This window comes from Symphalangus syndactylus, chromosome 4 (assembly GCF_028878055.3).
Source record: "Symphalangus syndactylus isolate Jambi chromosome 4, NHGRI_mSymSyn1-v2.1_pri, whole genome shotgun sequence".
Lineage (NCBI taxonomy): Eukaryota > Metazoa > Chordata > Mammalia > Primates > Hylobatidae > Symphalangus > Symphalangus syndactylus.
In genome coordinates, this window is record NC_072426.2 from 85,853,861 (window position 1) to 85,868,709 (window position 14,849).

Sequence of the window (14,849 nt, forward strand, 5' to 3'; positions counted from 1 at the left end):
TAGGATAATAATTTAATGAACTGTGGTTAGTTCCTTCCTCTTTCTTCCTGGACCTGATTTGGGGTGAGGTTAGAGAGCATCCAATTTTTCTCCAGAAGTCACTGAGACATACAGCTGAGGGGCAGCAGGAGATAGAAAGATAACAAGATTGTGTGTGTCTTCAGTTACCCCAGAGACCAGCCTCTTTGCCTCATACAACACAGGTTTGAATTGAAGCACAGCCTGACCAGGAATGACAGCGCCCTCACCCACACCCGCCCTAGACACGTAGCTGGATACATATGTCCACATGGACACACCACACACTACACGTGGACACGTCCACACATGGACACACCATATATAATTTAATATATTACATTACAACTTAATATATTCAATCTTTCCATATTTCATATATTTTTTAAGAGAGAGGCTATAAGTCAAGATTCCTGTTTCAAAGAGTATGAGTATTGCAAGACTCTTTACAGAAACTTCTCACTGATTACATAGACATCACCTGTGTGCATCCATGGACACATCATACATTAACACATGCATGCATGCACGTGTGTGCATGGTATACATATGTGTACCACACATGTGCACACCCACGCAGGCTCACACATGCATGCAACAGGACTTTCTGATGCATTAGGCAACTTTCGAAACTACTAAAAGGCTCAGAGGAAATACCCTCTTCTTGGGCAAACTGAGGCAGAAAGAAAGGAAGAGAAGAAAGGGTGTCTGAGGATGCTGTGGTTTACATTCAGGGCCAAAGTCAGATGTCGAAGAGAGAATTTGCATCAAAGTGTTGTCTGTGTGTGTGCTTAGCCTTATTTATAATTATGGAAAAGCAAATGGAAATGATAATAAGATTCCATTCTATATTCATTAGATTTGCAAAAATGAAGGCGTGTAACAATATAGCATATTGGCACTGGTAAGGGGAGGAACGAGCACTATCATCAGTGGCTGGTGGGACTGTCATGGCTTCAATCATCCTGGAGGACAATTCAGCAGCATCAAGTACAGATGAAACACCTAGAAACTCCATTTATTTACACCCATTCTGGAGAAATGCTTGCACAGGAGCAAACGGGCACTTCAGAGAGAAGCACTGGAGCATCACTTGTAACCATGAAAGGCTGGCCATGGCCTCATAGTGGGTGCCGAGCACCTGCCCAGATCAGGACCCCTTCCCCTGGAATTGCCCTCAATGGCCTATAGGGAGCAACTTGCCCAGGTCCCATCCCATCCCTGAGGACAACCTCCATCCGAGAATGGCATGGGGGGCATGAAGGCTTGGCTCTGGCTTCAATTTGGGGTGACTTTGAAGAGACAACCCCACTACCCTTGGAATTGGCTGAGGTCCGTGGCAGCTGCATCACTCTCAACCTTTCCTTCTGTCTGTGCAGTCCAAGGCCCTCCCCTCCTGACAACTGCAGCTCCCTAGGGTGCCACCTGCATGCTTCCTGCAGCCAGTCCCATCTCAGTCTGTTTCACTGGAAACCAGACCTGTGACAGACCAAATATCCATCAGTCAGTGAAGAGCTGACTAAAGAGTGATACACGGTTATGGTGACATAATGTAGAACCATTAAAAATCATCCTAGTTGACGCACACCCGCATGGCTACATGTCAAAAATATAGTGCTGAGCAAAACGAGCAGGTTGCGGAGTGGCATGTGATATCTGGCACATACATAAAAACCCACAGAGCGTCTGTGTTCCAAGGATATGCTTATGTATAAGGAAGTAGTTCATAAAAGGACCAGAAAGACACACAGCAAATGGCAAGAAGGAGAAGAATGTCAAAAAGACATGTCACTTAATTGATAATGGTCTTTTTTTCTTCTGTGATTTTGTAAAATCCATACGTGGAAAAAAGAATGGAAGTGAATGAGCTGGTGTTGAGAGTAGGTGGTTCTGGGTGACTTTGTCCCCCCATTGCACAGACACCTGCATGCCTGATGTCTCTTACTGACCTGTTAGCTCTTAGGAGAACATGTAGGCAGAAAGCTAGGGAAGAGAGGTCTCAAAGTCCATCTGCACTCCCAGTCTCCTGGTGTTCTGAACTTGTGCATTGACATTTCTCCTCGGTTGGCGGGGGGTGACATCCCTAGTACTAAGGGCATTTGGAGGTCTCAGCATAAGTAAAATGAAGCTGACCCTGGAAATGACTCTTGGAAGCAACAGACTGTCCCCAGGCCAAACTGGACCGGGCACTCTGAGGCTCAGCAGTGGACACAAAAGGAAGGGAGACCCAGCTCAAAAGGCATGAAGCTGCAAACATTTCTCAAATCCCCGACAATGCCCGAGGTGTGACCACCTCATGTGAGCCAGGTGGGGAGTGTGTGAGCACTCAGGACCCCCACATCACACTCAAATCCTGGAGGCCATGCTACACCCCAACCTCTGGCACCTTTTGTGGTCATCTATGTTAGTGCTAGACCATTCTTCTTCCCTTCTCTGGACAATGCTCTCACTAGGCAGTACTTGGGCCACCTCTTCCTCTGGCTCAGTGACCATCATCCTAGTTTGCCTGGCGTGGTTCTGGTTAATGCCTGCTGTTCCTGCATAACTAGTACTAGGGTACTGGACGATGTTATGCAGTATCCCCAGTCAGGGGGAGCTCAGGAGCCAATAGCAGAGGCCAGCTTGAAACAGCGGGGTGGCTGGCAGGGCGCGGAGGGAGAGTTGGCCCTGCCTGTGTTCAAATCCTGACCAGGTCTCATACTGGCTGCATGGTCACAGCCAGGGGAGGTGGCTCACTGGGTCCTTGCTCATGATCCACAAAGTGTCACATACACAAATGTTTCCCGGGCTCTTGGGAAGCCTGTACTTCTGTCCTTGCCTGCTTCTCTTTGTGTGTAATGCTCAGGAAAACATTTGAGCCACTGCGTTCTCTGTCACCTGAAACCTTCATTTTGTTCCTCATTCTTTTTTTCCTTCCTCCTCTTCATTATCTTTCCCACGCTCTCCTAGTGCCGTCGGCCTTTCTAGTCATACCTGAGTTAGAAGTTGCTGCGCGCACACCCCCAGGCCCTCCGTCTGCTGGGCAGCCACAGCCTCCCGAAGGCGAGCCAAGTGCCCGTGGCTCTCAGGGAAAAGATCATAACGCCTGTTCATTGCTGGGGTTCAGACACAAGCACATGTCTGATGGGCTTAGGAGAAACAGCAGGAAGAAACACAAAGAGAGAGGCCACATCATGGAAGAACTTTCCTAAATGAGGATGGCACCCCACACTGCAGTGACTAAGAGTTCAGGCACAGTGAGAGGAGGAACGTATGCTTTAGAGAAACTCTAGTCATTCACACAATGTGTGTGTCTGCCATCAATGAAAAGGTACTTTTTCCTGGAACCTACTTGGAGTTCTGAGAACTCAAGTGCTCCCTAAGTCTGGACTGTTCTCAGAACAGAGAGGCTTAGTATGGGCATAAGAATGGAGTGCCTTGAGAAGCCAGCTTCCGGTCTAAGTGTCGTTTTTATCTGCGAGCTTTATGAGATGTCATTGACAAATAAAATTGCATATATTTACGGTATACAATGTGATGTTTGTGTACACATTGCAAAATGATTGAATCAAGCTAATTAACATATCCATCACCTTACACGTTTTGTGGTGAAAATGTTTAAAATCTACTCTCTTTTAATTTTCAAGTATACAATACGGCATTATAAATCACAGTCATTAGGCTACACAGAAGATTTCTGGAATTTATGTATCTTTTGTACCCTTTGGCCAACATTTTCCCATTTCCCTTTCCTGACTCCTCACCCAGCACCTGATAATCCAGTTTATGTTTAGACTCTGCTACTGACTGTGCTTCTGGAGAAATCTTTTAACCTCTCCAAGCCTCAGATTCTTCTCCTAAGAAACGGCAACCATACTACCTATGATGACTGATTTTATGTCAACTTGACTATCCTGTGGTACCAAGCTGTTTGGTGCAGCACTAGTTTAGATGCTGCTGGGAAGGTATTTAGTGGATGCAATATACTTTTGCTACCAGTAGCCTGTACATGAAGCAGATTATCCGCCATAATGCGGGTGGGTCTCATCTAACCAGTTGAAGGCCTTATGAGCAGTTTCCTAGGAAGAAGCAATTCAGCCTCAAGACTATAACAGAGAAACCCTGTCTGAGTTACCAGCCAGCTGCCTGCCCTGTCAAATTTGGTCTCAAGACTACAGCATCGACTCTTGCCTGAATTTGCAGTCTGCTGGGGCTTGCACAACAGATTTCAGACTTTCCGGCTCCCACAATCACATGAACCTATTCTTTAAAATAAACATCTCCGTTTTACATCTCCCCGTAAGACTCCTTAAAGGGAGGATGTAAAAGGGAGATGTTTATTTTAAAGAATAGGCTCATGATATCTCTGGGTTGTAATGATTAAATGAGAACATGGTGGGACAACTGGATTTCCATATGCAAAAGAATAAATTTGTTTCTTTACCTCATAGCATATACAAAACTTAACTCAAAATGGATCAAGGAACTAAAAATAAGAGCTAAAACTATGAAACCCTTAGAAGAAAACATAAGGGTAAGTCTTCATGAGCCTGGCTTTGGAAAAAGATTCCTAGATACGACATCAAAAGCAAGAGCAATGAGGGCAAAATTAGATAAACTGGACTTCATCAAAATGAAAAACTTTTTTGCTTCAAAGGACATCTTCAAGAAAGTGAAAGATTAATCCACAGAGTGAGAGAGAATACTTGCTAATTACATATATCATCGGGGACTTCAATCTAGCATATATAAAAAACTCTTACAACTCAATAATAAAATGATAAATAACCTAATTTTTAAAATAAGCAAATCATCTAAATAGACATTTCTGCAAGGAAGATACACAAATGGCCAATAAGCACATGAAAAGATGCCCAATATCATTAGTCATCAGGCAGTGCAGATCAATGCTGTAATGAGATACCCCTTCACACCCACTGGGATGGCTATGATCAAAAAGTTGGATAATAATTGTTTGCAAGGTTGTGGAGAAAGCAGAACTCACACATTGCTGGTGGGAGTGCAAAATTATACATTCTCTTTGGAAAACTGGCAGTTCCTCAAAAAGTTAAACATAGAGTTACCATATGACCCAACAATCCCATGCCTAGGCATGTATCCAAGAGAAATGAAAATGTATGTTCACACAAAAACTTATACAGACATTTTTATAGCAGAATTATTCATAATAGCCAAAAGGTGGAAAAAAAACAAATTTGTATCAGTTAATGAATGAATAAATAAAATGTGGCATATGCATAGAATGGAATATTATTCAACCATAAAAAGGAGTGAACTTGAGTCCAGGAGGTCGAGACTGTAGTGAGCCATGGATGAACCTGAAACATGGATGAACCTTGAATACATTTTGCTAAATGAAATAAGCCAGTCACAAAAAATCACATATTATATGATCCTATTCACGTGAAAAATTCCACAACAGGAAAATCTATAGAAATCAAAAGTAGATGAGTGGTTTCTTAGAGCTGGGAGGCAGGGATGTGGGTGTGGATAGTGAGTAAGAGCTGAAGGTTACAGGGTTTTATTTTGAGGTGATGAAAATGTTCTAAAATTATTGATTTTGGTAATGGTCATACATTTCTGTGAATACTAAAAATCATTGAATTATATACTTTAAATGGGTGAATTGTATCTCAAGAAAATCATTAAAGAAAAGATTAAACGAGACAATCTTCATGACAGGGTACAAACAGAAGCGGTAAGTATTTTCCAAAGCCATTCTGCTTTTGTCCCAGGTTTTATGAGTCAAAGCATCTCCTCCAATCCCTCACAGTTAGGCTGTCCTCAGATGCCAGACTCCAGACTTTTCTTCTCAGAGACAGATCCACCGGTGGGGAAACAGATGCCCCTGTAGACCAAGTCCTCTCTGCAGCAAGGCTCAGGACACACAAGCCCAGGTTTCCAAAGCACAGGACTGTCAGGGCAGCGCCCGGCACAGGGCTTCGTGGATGTGGTGCTCCGCTGAGATACCTACCTCAGCATCCCTGCTCAGCTTCTAGAAAGTGCCTAGGGTGCTGATGAAGGAGGACACTCAGGGAGGAAGATGACTCCTGTGAGTGCCTGCTAGGGACCTCCTTGCCTTAGACCACCCTGAGCCCCTGGACCAACATTTCTACTTCCTTGAATCAGTTCCACATCAGACACCTTAGGCAAGAGAGAGAGAAGGCTGCCTCCTGCTGCCTGGCCACGCTTTACACCCCCTGCTCCCTGCATACTCTGTCTTGCCTAGAAGTCGGCCCTCATGTTGAGACCACATCCCTATGAGTGGACCCAGCCTCGCTCCCTGGACTTTAAGCCAGCCCTGGGCCCTGAGCCCTCCCTGTTCTCAGGCCTCCCCGGTGAACCCTGCTTCCCAAACCCTGCAATGTCCTGCTCTCAGATTCCCAAGGCTGTGTTCCACTAACGACTCCCAAGCCCCCTGTGTCATCCCACCTAATGGCCTGGATTCCTGAAGGCCGCCCGGGGTGCTCTGCCTGTTGGGTTCAGGCTTCCCCCTTGCATCTGTCAGTGCAGGGTCCATCTCCTCCGTCTCCTCTAGACTAATGCCCTGCAGTTACTGGAGACACAGCCTTGCCACAGCCACAGGGGTCCTAGTCCCTGCTGGAGCCTCTCTCCCCACCCCACCTCCTGCCACAAGTCCGTGCCTGGGATTACGACACAAACAGGAACCAAAGCTCAGGGCAGTGTGTGTGGAATCCTCTCTCCCTTTAGCAGGTCCATCTCTCCTCAGCTCTGTGCTCTTGAGCAAGTTCTGTGCTCTCCCTAAGCCCCAGCTTCTTCATCCCCAAAGCAGAAGGAGCAGTGGCTCAGGAGAAATGGCCTGGGTGGGGAGTGATGAAGGCATCATCCATAAACACGGCACATGCCCTGCAAATTCAGGCAGCAGGGACCCGACTCCGATCCTGGGTCGCTAGCCTTGTGGTCTTACCTTCCTGTTAAACAGTGTCATTCATGCATTGTCTCCAGATGCAAATTGCTTCCTCATTTCTTTGTGCAAATCAAGCCTTCCAAACCACCTAAGTCCCCGCCCTCCTGTGTTCAGTCTCTAGGATATCTCTGGCCGAAATTTACTGTAACTGTCTGAAAACTTGAATTTCTGCCCTCACTGCACAGAAAAGGTGTCGCGCAGGGAGGGGCAGGACAGCCATGTGCTTCCGAGGGGCTTCCATCCTGCAGAGAAGGGACTTCTATCCTTCCACCAACCACTGTGTGAGTGATGAGCCCCTGGCTGACGGGAACTTGGTCACTATTCTGAACCCATTACACACCTCAGAACTCATCCAGGTTCAAAGGCCCTGGGCTCCGCTGCCTGACACACAGCACCCCCTGGGGGCAGCAGTGGGTAATGCACCCCCATGATTCCAGCTCCTGCCTTCCATCAGGCAAGTGATGTCATCTTTGAGGCTGTGAATACTTTCTAATATAGATCATCAACAGCTGGAATAATCTATGTTCTGATACTTCAGTTATCGTTTTCCTCTGATGACACAAAACTGTGAAATGCTCAGTCGAAAAGTAGGAATAAGGTATAAGCACAACCAGCCCTCCTTTCATGCTTAGCGCAATACTTCTCAGCCCCTCAAGTACTTGAAATAATATCAATTCCATACAAACTTTTCCCAGCAAATAGAAAGAGGGAGGAATAGGAAGAGAAAAAATTACTTTCCAATACTTTTATGAGGTAGACGTTACCTTGATACCAAAACCAAAAGAAAAGAAAACTTGAGAGCGATATTCCTTATAACCATGCAAAAGCCCTCAACAGAATACCAGTACATTAAATCCAGGAACATATTCGAAGGCTAATACATCATGAACGAGTGAGATTTAACCCATAAATGAGTGGCTGGTTCGAGATTAGAAAACTAGTCAATATGATTAACTATATTAACAAACTAAAGAAGAAAAAACATCATGTTAGTAGATGCATCTGACTATATTCAAAACTCATTCATGATTTTTAAAAAATTCTCAAATTACTAGGAATAGAAAAGAATTTTCAACTGATAAAGAGCATTTACCAAAAAAAAATCTACAGCTAACTTTATACTTAATGGTAAACCGGATGTTTTCCCCCTAAGATCATGAACAAGGCACTGGAGACCCTAGCAAGGGCAATAAGGCAAGAATAAAAAATAGCATCTCATGGCGGGCACCTGTAGTCCCAGCTACTCCGGAGGCTGAGGCAGGAGAATGGCGTGAACCCAGGAGGTGGAGCTTGCAGTGAGCCGAGATCACGCCACTGCACTCCAGCCTGGGCAACAGAGCGAGACTCTGTCTCAAAAAAAAAAAAAAAAAAATAGCATCCATAAGTTGTCAATCAAGAAATGCAACATGAACACCCCTTTAGAAAACTCCAAGGAATCTTCCAAATGTATACTAGAATAAATGAAGGAGTTTAGCAAGTTGTAAAATATATGATCAAAACATAATGAATAACTGGACATCAAAATTTAAAGAAAAAAGTGCCATTTACAATAGCACCAAAAAAAAACCCCCCACAAAATACATGGGTATAAACCTAGCAAAATATTTGCATGATCTATATAGTGAAACCACACAACACTGATAAATAAATCAAAGAAGGCCTAAGTAAGTAAAGAAATATAACATATTCACGGGTTGAAAGACTCCGTATTGTTAAGAGGTAAATTGTATGCAAACTCATCTATACATTCAACTCAATCCCAATCAATAATCTGATCGTAAAGTCAATGATTTGAATCAAAAATGTATATGGATAATCAAAGGAACTAGAATAGCCAAAATAATTTTGATAAACAATAACAAAGTTGGTAGATTCAGATTACATAATTTCAAGACATAAACTGTAGTAAACGAGAGTGTGACGTGGGTAGAAAACAGACAAATAGATGAACGCAGTGGAATAGACTGTGTAGAAATAGGCCCACACAAATGCGACCAATTGCTTTTTTATCAAGATGCCAATACACTTCGCTAGAACAAGGAAAGTCTTTTCAACAACTAGCGTGGGGTCAACTGGATATCTACTTAACTGAAAACAGATCATAGACTCACGTGAAACCTAATGCTGTGGAAATTCTAGAGCAAAATACTAAAGGAAAGATTCTGTGGCCTTGAGATCAGCAGATTTCTTAGCTGTGTCACTAAAAGCATGAATCATAAAGGGAAAAAAATGATAAATTTGGATTCATAAAGAAAAACTTTTAATCTTCAAAAGACACTGTTGACAGCATGAAAAGACGAGGGATGGACTGGAAGAAAATATTTGCAACACATACATCAGGCAAAAGACTTACATCCAGAACATAAAAATAACTTTTACCTTATCAATAGTAAGACAAACAACTGCCTCCCTTCCCCAACAAATGAGCAAAAGATTTCACCATAGAAGACATACAAGTGGTCAATGAATACATAATAAGATGCTCAATGCCATTAATTGTTAAGCAAATACAAATTAAAATCACAATGACATGCCACAACATACCTATTTGAATGGCTAAAATTTAAATGCCTCCCCTTATCAATTGTTGCCACTGATGTGGAGGAACCGGCAATCTCTTGCTGCTGGTAGAAATTTAAGTTTTGGAAAACAGTTGAGTCATTTCTTAAAATGTTAAATATACATTCCTATCCTAGGTATTATATTATTCCAGCAAAAAGAAAGACATATATCCACATGAAGACTTGCACTCAAATATCCATATCAGCTTTCTTTTTTTTTTTTTTTAAACAGAGTCACGCTCTGTAGTCCAGGCTGGAGTGCAGTAGTGCAATCTTGGCTCACTGCAACCTCTGCCTCCTGGGTTCAAGAAATTCTCCTGCCTCAGCCTCCCAAGTAGCTGGGATTACAAGCATCTGCCACCATGCCTAGCTAATTTTTGTATTTTTAGTAGAGACTGGGTTTCACCTTGTCGGCCAGGCTGGTCTCGAACTCCTAAACTCAGGTGATCTGCCCACCTCAGCCTCCCAAAGCACTGGGATTACAGCCGTGAGCCACCACACCTGGCTCATATCAGCTTTCTTTGTAATATTCATCACTGGAAGCAACCTGAAGGGCTATCGACAGGTGCATGGATAACAAATTGTGGTCCATCTGTGCAATGGAAGCTACTCAGCAAACAAAATAAATGAACTATTGGTACACTCAACAACCTGGGTGAATCCCACAATCATTATGCTGGGCAAAAGAAAAGAGATTAAAAAATACACATGGTATCATTTCATTTATAGCAAATTCTAGAAGCTACAAGCTAATCTATAGTGTTGGCAGCAAGTAAATCCATGTTTGTCTGGATATGGGAATGCAGAGGGCGACAGCAATATATGTTGCCCAGGTGGTGGCGAGAGTTTCGGGGGGGGTATGCATGTGTCAAAACTGACTAAATGATACACTTCAAATAGGTTCATTATATGTTAATTATACATCAATTAAGTAGTGAAAAAAAGGACTTACTTATTAGGTAATTTAAAAGGTACTGAAAAAAATGCAACAAAGAAAACAAACGTGTATATGCCCTGTGACTCAGCAAGCCCAGGTTTGGGAATTTATCCACAAACAAAAAAGCACCTTAGGCCCTTAAGAACGTGTTTTCAAAAACACTTATCACAATATCACTGAAACAATATTGAAGCAAAAACAGAGACAACTTAAAATATGCCTCACAAAGGGAACAGATCAGTAAATCATCGAGAACTACTACAGGATGAGTATCCCTTATCTGAAAGTTTTGGAGAAAGAAGTGTTTTAGATTTCAGATTCTTTTTGGATTTTGGAATATCTGTATGTACATAATGAGATATCTTGGGAGTGGGACCCTAGTCTAAACACAGTATTTATGCCTCATGTATGCCTTATAACACATAGCCTAAAGGTAACTATATCAATATTTGAAATAATTGTTTTCATGAAACGAAGTTGGTGTTAAGTACTTACGTGTGAAATTTTCCACTTGTGGTGTTGTGTCGGTGCTCAAAAAGTTTCAGGTTTTGGAGCATTTCAGATTTCAGATTTTTAGATTAGGGATCCCCAGACTACAGGTAGCCATTAAAAGGATGAATTTAATGAGTATACTTCAACTGGGAAGGATGTTTGTGTTGTAAGTTTAAGTGAGTAAAACAAAATGCAAATTATCATCTATGCTAATAAAGGGCTGACAATAGGATGGACAAATGGATGGTGTGCCCATAGATGTGTGGATGGATCTCTCCTGTATGTGCACCTCCCTGCGTGTACACAGAGACAGGTGACAATGGCTAGACATTCAAGGCTGATTATTTGTTACTAAAGGAGGCTGGATTTTAAAAGCTTTGGGAGAGGTTTGTTTGCACATTTCTACAGAAATGAGTATGTTTTACTCCTCTGATTTAAGAAAAAAGTAAAATGAAAATACATTAAAATGAATAAAAAGTCAAGGTTCAATTTGCTTTGAAGTGCATCTAAAAATGTGTTCGTTTGCAGGGGAGAGGAGGCTTGTAGGGTAGAGGAGGCTAGTGAGGTGGAGCTGAGATGAGAAAGGGGTAATAAAATGTCTGTGGTAGAATCTAGGGAGGCAACCATTAAACCAAGGTGGCTCTAACTCCCTGATTTCCTAGAAGAGCAAATTGAAACCTAACTCAGACTCATTTACTGTAAGCAGCTAATTTAAAAGAAACCGAAGCTTAAGTCCAGCCAATCTCTGACGGCCAACGGGACATCAGTTGCATGGTCTCGAACTTTCCACCAGCATGTTCCAAATCATGCAAGGGCCGAAACGCTAAGCAGCCAAAGCATCTGTAATATTTATTCCACTTCCGCCTTCACCCTGTGGAAGCCTCCCCTTGTGCTCCCTTGCAGAGCCCCAAACTACCTCTTGTGGGGAGCTACCGGATTCATGAATCGCTGTCTGCTCAGATAAGTTCTTTAAAATGTGAACATGTCAAAGCATTTCTTTAAATGATAGCATATAGATATTTGCTGTACCACTTGAACATTTCCATTATAAAACATTGAGGGGAAAACTAACATAAAACAATAGACAGACGAGGGCTTTGGCCACTGAAAAGACAACATCTGTGATGCAATAGGCAAGACGCTCCTTCCTGTACTGCCCAGCTCCACATGCTCCCTGACCATCCCTGCAGCAGCCCTGATGTGTCATTGTCCTCCTCTTAACCAGCACTGCAGGTGCTGCAGGGCTGGGCTCTGGAGCCTGGGTCTGGGCATTTCTCCTTAGATATGTAGAGGCCCAGGAAAGGTTTGGAGCCTAAGAAGCCCTAGGACTCCAGGTGTCCAGGGCAGCCCCAGACTCTTGGAATGACTTTCCCTAATACCACAGGGGTGTTCTAATCCCAGGCAGAGCCAAGCTGCCCCTCACCAACTCCTATGTCCTCAACTTCCTTTCATAACTTCTGGGATGGTAACACCTCATCCTCCAGCAATACTGAGGCTTTTCTCTTTATTCTGTTTTCCCTTTTGAAGAAGCCAAGGCTCAGAGCAGTCGAGTCACCTAATCATGGTCTCATGTCACCTGATCAAGGTCTCATGTTACCTTATCAAGGTCTCACCCACTCACCTATTCAGTTCTCGCCAGTTCAGTTCAGGGTGGCTTCTAAGCTACCCTCCACAGCTCTGCCCACAGGACATTTGTATAAGTGAGGGGGTGCAGGGCCTTCCAGCCCCCTCCAACTCCAAAACTCAGCCCCCAAGATCAAGTGGACTCTCTGAACCCACCCCGGGCCTACAGTTGTCAGGGACTGGATGGGAAGATGTAGAGCTCTCGGCTTTCACTCTGGGGACTTACCCAGAACATATTCTCCTCATGAGCTAAGGAGGCTGGCTGCCATCTTCTTACATCCCCCCACGGCCTGGGGGCAAGGACACCCTGGCCCCCTGGAGTTTGGAGAACTCTGAGGACAGAACTTGCTCTTCCACCTGCTTGGGCCTTACCCACAGGAGAAGCACTGCCTCTCTACCATGCCCCATCCAACTCAGGCACCCCAGGGACTTGCAACAGACTGATTTTTTCTCATGTCCCTCTTAAGGCTCCGGGCTAGCCACACAAATCAAATCCCAGTGATAGGTCCAGCCATCCTATCCTGGAACTACATCTTAGTAAGACTTCAGGGAATCCTTTCCCCAAAGACAGTCTTACTCCTGTTCTCCCTCAAGCCCTTTCTGGGCCAGAAGCTTTGCCTGGACTCAAGCAATGGCAGACAAGTGCCCTCTGAGGACACAGAAGTGCATGCTCAGAACTGTGATTCTCCAAGTGGAGGCAGAGGAGAAGGCTCAGCCTTCCCAGCAGGGCTAAGGATATGCAAGGAGTGCATTCATCCCGAGGTGCTGGCAGCATCCCAGCCCCACCCCATTCTCATAGTAAATCAGGCTAACTTCCATTGGCTGCATACAGTGGAGTGATGTGACCATATGTCACTTGAGCATTACACAAATCCTAATGAGCTAAAAATATGTTTGTTTTAGCTAATTGACCTCTTTGGCCTTCATAAAGCAGTTGGTAAACATCCTCAGATAATCATTTCCGAAGAGCAGATTGTGGGTCTCAGCTGTGCAGAGAAAGCCCACGTCCCTGAGACCACCTTCTCCAGCTGCCTGCTGAGGCACACAGGGGCGCCTGCCTGCTGCCCGCTCAGCCAAGGCGGTGTTGCTGGAGCCAGCTTGGGACAGCTCTCCCGACACTCTGCCCTGGCCTTGCGACCACTCTCTGGGCCGTAGTTGTCTGTCTGTTAAGTGAGGAAAGGCCCATCTCCAGAGGCATCCAGCGGCAAAGCAGGGCTTCCAGCTTCCGACCCCATAGCAGGACTTCTTGGATTTCTACAGCCAGTCAGTTGCAAGTAGCACCCACACTATTTCTATAAGAAGTGGCAGGAGCTGGGATCTGAAGAGTTCCGCAGTCTACCTTTCCCTGTTTCTTGTGCTTTATGCAGTCGGGAGGAATGATCTGGATTCCATGTGAAGCCTGGGACCACAGAGGCCCAAGACTTCCTGCTTGATTCTCCCTGCTGTGGGCTGAGCCTTCAAGAAGCAGGAGTCCCCTCTAGCCATTAACTCTCAGAGCTAACCTCATCTGAATGGGAACACTAGTCCTGTGATGTCTGGAAGGTGGGCGCCTCTACACTCCACACCCTATGTGGTGGTCCAGACACATCATTCTTGGCATTAGAAAGCTGTAGGGGGACCCGTTCTGTTCCCTGGAGGCATTAAAGGGACATAGAAATAAATCTCAAGATCTGAGGCTAATGCCAGCCTCAGACTCAGCCTCTGCACTGTATGGGCCAATTGTAGCCCCAAGGACTTCCTCTTGCTGCACCCCCTATCTGTCCACACCTAAAATGATGGGCTTCTATTAGTTACAGAACTCTGGCCTGTTTTTTGTTTTTTGTTTTTTTTTTAGCTATGAAACAGAGGTAATATCTAATACAGAGAACTTACCAGTAATGCTTCCTACTTACTGGGTACTGGGAAGAAGTGCTTTATACATATTTTCTCATTTAAGCTACACAATAAGTAATTAAGACATTTCCCTGAGGCCACGGGAAAGACAGTGGCAGAACCAGTTCTCCAAGGAGGACTTGCAAGTTCATAACTGGACTTTGCAAGGCTCTGGTGGAAACTGTCAGCTTGTAAAGGATGGCGCACAGTGTCTGGCATGTAGCAGGAACTAAAATAATGGCAGTGATTAATGTTGTGATATGCAGACACAACACAGCAAGATAAGATGCAATGTACCTTCTGGGTCAAACCACCCTGGCCACTCCTCCCCGATACCCAGGGTTGATGTGCTTGAATTAGACAGGATTAAAGGCTTACTGGAGCTGGAAGCCTTGCCCCAACTCAGGAGTTTAGCCCC